Source organism: Elephas maximus, chromosome 18, assembly GCF_024166365.1.
Source record: "Elephas maximus indicus isolate mEleMax1 chromosome 18, mEleMax1 primary haplotype, whole genome shotgun sequence".
Classification (NCBI taxonomy): domain Eukaryota; kingdom Metazoa; phylum Chordata; class Mammalia; order Proboscidea; family Elephantidae; genus Elephas; species Elephas maximus.
The window spans coordinates 68527614-68534714 of NC_064836.1; the positions used below are offsets into that span (position 1 = coordinate 68527614).

Below are 7101 nucleotides of genomic sequence, written 5' to 3' on the forward strand. Positions count from 1 at the left end.
TTGCCCAAGTTCTTGTAGGCATCAAATGGAGTTAGGATTTAAATCAGTGATGCCTCTTCCCCATGGTGTTTTACAGCTTCTTTCACAGAAACTTAAGTCATAGTTAATCTCCACATGCTTAAAATCTAATAAGGAAAATGAACATACACATGGGCGGTGGGGTAAGCAACGTAGATCATACACAAGCAATTTTAGGTTGTGTTGGGTATATAGCATGTGCTTGGGAGTGAAGAATATGGAGATCAGTGTAGCCTGGGGTATTTAGTCATTAAGTAGTGTCAGAAATAACAGATGTATAAAGAGTAGAATAAAAATTGATACGAGGTAAAAACAGGAATAAAAGCACAAGTAGAAGCAATGTTTATGGAAACGAGGGTGACAATGGCAGTACTGAATGAGGGAGGTGAAGAATGGGTGTTGAAAACTGGCAGAGCTATTGGTGAAAGCTGTTGGCGAGTGTGGAAAATAAGGATGGAAGCAGTTCCATTTACTGAGAATTTTAAATGTTATATAGGGAATCTGAATCTGTCCTAGAGACATCAAACATTGATGTCTTCCTGTTAGCAAAGTGGAGTTTCCCCTTGGTGTCTGCAGGGGATTGGTTCCAGTACCCCCCCATGGATACCAAAATCCTGGGATGTTGAAATCCCTTATATAAAATGGCGTAGTATTTGCATATAACCTACACACATCCTCCTGAATTCTTTAAATCATCTCGAGATTACTTATCATACCCACAACAATGTAAATGCTACTTAATAGCTGTTAATGCTTAAACTTAGTAATGCTTTTCCAGTCTTTGAAAGCACTTTATCACAAACCAGAGAGACTATTTTTGACATTGTAGAGACAGTACTTCCACTAACTCTTGCACAAATTTCAGCTTCTTTCTGATTTATTGTGTGAATGCTCAATTCTTTCTTAACAACCATATGGCCCACCGCAGCAAGTGACATGCCACTTTTGAAAAGATATAAGATTTTTCTGGACACCGTTTAAACTCATTACAGAAGTCACTCCTGAAGTTCACCCTTTGCCAAAAATTAGACAGGTCTATGAAACAAACAATAACATACATAGTTCACCATGTATATGAGACTAGGCGCACCAGCCCAAAAGCAAATCAAGACGGTAGGAAGGGACAAGAAAGCTTGACAAATTGAAATGGGGAAACTGAAGAAGAGAAGGGGAAAGTATTGACACATCGTGGGTTTGGCAACTAATGTCTCAAAGCAATAAGTGTATTGATTGTTTAATGAGAAACTAATTTGCACTGTAAACTTTCCTCTAAAACATAAAAAAAAAAATCAGAGAAGAAAAAAAAAAGAATTTTTATAGGAAGATTTAAGAATAGGTGGTTACTGGATCATGTTAAGCCAAACAAGTTATTCTCAGGGTGCTTTGCTGGGTGGGATCTTCCATTTTTCTCTAAAGAACCTATTCATTTAATTAATATTTTTTCCAGTTACTCTTTCACTTACCTTGTGAATCTTACCAACCTAGTTTTTCCTTGTTTGTGAATGATTTAAGAATTCTGCCCTGTCTTTAAACCCTAAACCAAAAATATTCCCTGGAGTCTTCTTAATACCAAACAATAGTTTATCTTAACTAGTAAAAAATGTCCACCTTGAGCATTATGCTCTTTTAAGAACTACCTATATGGTATCAAATTGACAACAGAAACACAAAAGATTAGATAGGAAACTTAAGGGGCAGTGAGTTTATGTTAATGGGGGAGAAACAACTCAGAAAAGGAGGGCGAGCATGGTTGCACAACTTGAAGAATGTAATCAATGTCACATAATTGTGCATGTGGAAACTGTTGAGTTGGTGTATGTTCTGTCTGCTGGAGAGAGACTAAAGATCTGTGAAATGGTGGGAGTCTACAGCAGGGTATGCCTACACATCGTCTCATTTGCGTGGATTCAGTGTAGTGCTCAGCACATGGTAAATTCAAATTTTACTTTTTGGAACTTTCTTCATTTTCAATATTTTTGATTCATAGTAGGTTGAATTCACAAATGAGGAACCCACGGTTATGGAGGGCCAACTGTTAATATGATTTTATTTTTTCCAAAAACTGATTTGGCACTTGACTGGAAAGAAAGGCTAGAAGGAATGCAACTAACTGCAATAATTCAAATGTTAGGTGGTAAGAGCTGAAATTGGGAAGACTCAGTAAATAAAGGAGAAGCTCATGAAGCTTTTTTTGACCGACTAAATGTTTGATTTAAACTCAGTTTTTTTATGAATTAAACTGGTCCTTTTCTTTTTTTTTTTTTCCAACATGCCTTTCTAGGACTTCCTATTTGCCCAACTGCTCTCAGCATGGTTACTGTTCACAGGGACCTGCTATCTGGCTCCATAATTGCTACTAGCCAAGGAAACTGAAGGAGTGTTTCACTCTGGATTTAAGCTACAGCATAAAAGAAGTGCACTCTAAGGGAGGGAATATTGCCACAGGTGCCTTTTGGGGAAAGTGGGCCAAGAAATCATTGTTAATGAAAAGAATGTAATTAAAATTGTTTTGAAAGGGACATGGATCTAGCCTTATCTAAAGTTTTCCGGACAATTAAAAGGGTTTTGTTTTAACCACCTGTTTCTGAGAAATAATGTACTAGTACTGAATGGTTATCACAACTCCCTGAGATATCTGTTTAGAGGTATTTAACATCAACCACTGATGTTTTTATGATCCCTCCTGAAGAATATGTGACAATGATTGACAATCTCTTTAATTAGCCACTGAAATCAATCACTGTAAGCCTCTGTATACAATTATTCAATAGAAGCCTATTTCCCACCTGCTAACCCTTCTTGTTATTTCAACCAAAAACTAACCAATCACATGATTTTAATATAATTTCTTTGTTCCTTGGACTATATCTATTCCTGTTAGAAGCTCCTTTGCTGAAATCATCAGTTTTTGGCTTATGTGAACTGGTGTCTCTCTGCATTCAAATGTATCTTCTTTTGTTTTTTGTTTTTTAAATTTTTACTGAATAAAACCTCTTAACTTTCAAAGACTGAGTGGTTTTGTTCTCCACAACTCTAACAAAAGATAGAGGTGCATAGACATAAACAACAGTTTAAAAAAGAATAAATAGCAAATTGTAATTGTTGGATGATAAAATGAAAACCCATTACCCTCTTGTGAGTATCAACCATGTCATACCTGATTTTATATCACCAGGACTTCTTACACTGAGAGACATATAAGGGCATTCAATAAACATTCCCTGACTACATGGTGTGATCTTTTAATATTTTTTATTACTGGTGAACTTTTTTTTTTTTATTGTACTTTAGATGAAGGTTTACAGAGCAAATTAATTTCTCATTAAACAATTAATACACATATTATTTTGTGACATTGATTGCCAACCCCATGACATGTCAACATTCTCCCCTTCTTGACCTTTGTTTTCCCATTACCGATTTCCCTGTCCTCTCCTGCCTTCTTGTTTCTTCCCCTGAGCTGGTGTGCCCATTTAGTCTCACTTTGTTTTATGGGACCTTCTAATCTTTGGCTGAAAGGTAAATCCCAGGAATGGCTTCAGTACTGAGTTAAAAGGGTGTCCAGGGGCCATACTCTCAGGGTTTCTCCAGTCTTTTTCAAACCAGTAAGTCTGGTCTTTTTTTGTGAGTTAGAATTTTGTTTTACATTTTTCTTGAGCTTTGTCCAGGACCATCTATTCTGATCCTTGTCAGAGCAATCAGTGGTGGTAGCTGGGCACTATCTAGTTGTACTGCACTCAGTCTGGTGGAGGCTGTGATAGTTGTGGTTCATTAGTCCTTTGGACTAATCTTTCTCTTGTGTCTTTGGTTTTCTTCATTCTCTATTGCTCCAGATGGGGTGGGACCATTGGACTATCTCAGATGGCCACTCACAAGCTCCTAAGACCCCAGGTGCTTCTGACCAAAGGAGGACGTAGAACATTTTCTTTATAAATTGTGTTATGCTAGTTGAGCTATATGTCCCCCAAGACCATGATCTCCAGCCCTCAGCCCTGTAATTCAGTTCCTCAGGGAGTTTGGATGTGTCTGTGAAGTTTTCATGACATTGTTTGGTCCAGTTGTGCTGTCTGTCCCAGAATTTTGTACTATCTTACACTTCACCAAAGTTACCACTTGTCTATTGCTTAGTTAGTGCTTTTCCCTGAATTTAAATAGTTTTCATACATTTATTTACCATTTACCTTTCTTCTGAAAATCACCTCGTTGTGTCCTTTGCCTGTTTCATAGAGCATTTCATAGAGCATTTTTCTTGTTATTTATATATACATTTAACATAAAAATGCTATTGGAATTTTATCTGTAGTTGTAATATATATATATATTTTTTTGGTAAACGATTTGCATGCCTTCCAGATTTGCTTATGATGTTTTGTGATGTACAGATATTTTCATTTTAAGGTTCTCAAATCTATTGATTTATTACTTTATAATTTTTTGTATTTTTTTGCTGCTTAAAACTCACCAATCTGAAATCTTATGATCATTGATATTTTAAAATACTTCTTTTTTTACATTTAATTCTTAAATTAGTCTGGAATATATTTTTCATGAATGATCTAAGATAGCTCTCTAAATTTATTTAGATTTTTTTAATTAGGTGAGAATTTAATATAATTCCATCAAAATATTAGAATAAACACTCTAAGAATTTAGTGACAAAGCTCTAAAATTTGTTCCAAAGCTATATCAAGAAAATATAGGAAGTGACTGTTACAAAATATCTGTTTTAAAATGTATGATAAATCTACAATAATTTAACCAACTTCATATAAGTTCAACAATCAATAAATATATCATTGAAAATGATAGATTGACTAGGAGCCAACTGAACTATATAAGAATAACATCACAAATAATTTAGGACAAAATAAGAGTTTTTTTTTAGTCTGGTCCTAGGGCACTTAACTATTTTAACCTTTTATTATGTTATTATGTTGTATTGTTTATTTAAATTTTTACTGTGGAAAATGCCATAGATAATATTAGTCTTCATGTACCTACTATCAAGTTTTAATATATTTTTCATATACTTTTTTAAGTTAACATGTAATAGGTTTATTATTATTTTTTGAATGAATGAGTAAATATATATATTTTTAATTTGTCAGCTTTAATTTCTAACATAGTAAATAATATATGCAATTTTTAAATATTCACTTCTCTGGGATACTATATGAAAATAATGTGCATAAATTAATGTATAAAATATAGTATAAAAAACATTTGGTTAGTGAAAAAATATATATACAGGAAAATGGGTTTTAAGCACAGTTTAAAGATCGTCAATATAAAAACTGACGTTGAAATATTTGAGAACGTGAAATCTAGGGTACCCTGTATTTGTTCATTCTTTTTGTATAAATTCACAAACATGAATTTTTCACTGCAAGCATTTCCTTGGAATTATCAAAATATTCTTGGAAATCTGGAGCTTCCTTGCTTGAGGTCATATAAGACAACACTTTGGGAAAAAATGTTCCCTAGAAGTATGTGTGCCTGTATTTCAGAGAAAGGAGGGGAAGCTTGAGGGAGTAGCTCTACTCCCTATTGTCCAGGGGAAATTCAAAGGGACAATTAGACACACTCTAAATTCGAATCTTACCTCTCCATAATTTCTGTCTCAACAGAGAAAGTAGAGATGACCAATGGCAATCATTCCTTGACAACTGAGTTTATCCTATAGAATTTCTGGATCACCTAGCTATGAAGACCGTTCTGTTTGTGATGTTCTTACTGTCTACCTGTGTTGGGGAGTCTTGGTCTGGTGGTGTTGATTTTCATGGAGCACCATCTCCATACACCAAAATACACATCTTTCTGGGCAACCTGGCTCTGATGAATTCCTGCTGTTCCTGGGCCATCACCAAGCTGTTAAAGAACTTTTCTGAGGGCGGAATGATTTCCCTCTGTGAATGAATGGCACATTTTTATTTTCCATGTCTTGTTGAAGCTGCAGACTGCTTTCTCCTGGCAGCAATGACTTAGGATTGCTACATGGCAATATGTAGTCTATTGCAGTAACACATCATGATATCAAAGAAACTCTGCATTCATATGACCATAGGAACCTTCATAACTAGTAATCTTCATTCCATGATTCCTGTTGTACTTCTATTGGGGTTAACTTTCTGCAGGCCTAATCAAGTTGATCACTTTTTTGTGATATTTTGCCATTGTACAGACTATTCTGTACTGATCCATTTATTAATGAACTAAGTGTACACATTTTTTAACGCCTATTCAAATCTTTGCCGTTGCCACTGTCTTGATCTCTTATCTCTACATCCTTTTCACAATTTTTGAAATGAAATCCAAAATGGAAGAAGGAAAGCCTTTTCTACCTATGCTTCGCACTTTCTCTCTGTACCAATATTCTACTTTTGTCTTCTCATGTGTACTTGACCATTTGAAGAAGGGGATACAGATATACTTTGGAAATTTTTTGTATAATAACAATTCCTTTATTAAACCCTTATATTTATAGTCTGAGAAAGAAGGAGATAAGTGTCCTGAAAAAAATCAATAGGAACTATAATATTCCTAAACAAACTTGATCCTCTACAGCAGTGATGATGTTAATTTATTAAAATTCTTCCATAGAAAAAGAAAAATATGTTTCCTACAAAATATTCATCTCTAAATCATTAAGATGTATTTGTTCAAATGTGCATGACTGGAATTTCAAAATATTCTGCCAGAGCTTAATCCAATATTTTATGTGTTTATTGGCCATTTTCATTCCTTCTACGAATTATCTGTTTATTTCCTTTGATCTTACTGTTTTTTTTCCCTCATTTATTTTTACCACTGTTGATAGAGAAAATATTAAAATGCTGTGACTGTTTGTGGCAAGTAGTTTCTCAGTGTGTGGAGAGTCTTTTAATATTTGTTTTTGATATTTATATTTGATAAATATTTTAATGCAATGTAATCATATTTATTGGCTTTTTCTTATGTAGTTTATTTTATGCTTATTTGTTTAGAATTTCTTTCCTTAATCTGTTGTTTGACATTAACCAACATTTCTTTTTCTCTTTTTCTTCTTCATCTTCTCATCCTCTTTTTCTTATCTTTTGAGAGTTT

General features: G+C 34.2%; 1 pseudogene; it reads left to right on the top strand.

The window, feature by feature from the left end:
* The first annotated feature begins 5656 nt into the window (after positions 1–5656).
* LOC126061366 (olfactory receptor 5K4-like) lies at positions 5657–6572 on the top strand (annotated as a pseudogene).
* Positions 6573–7101: the final 529 nt, after the last annotated feature.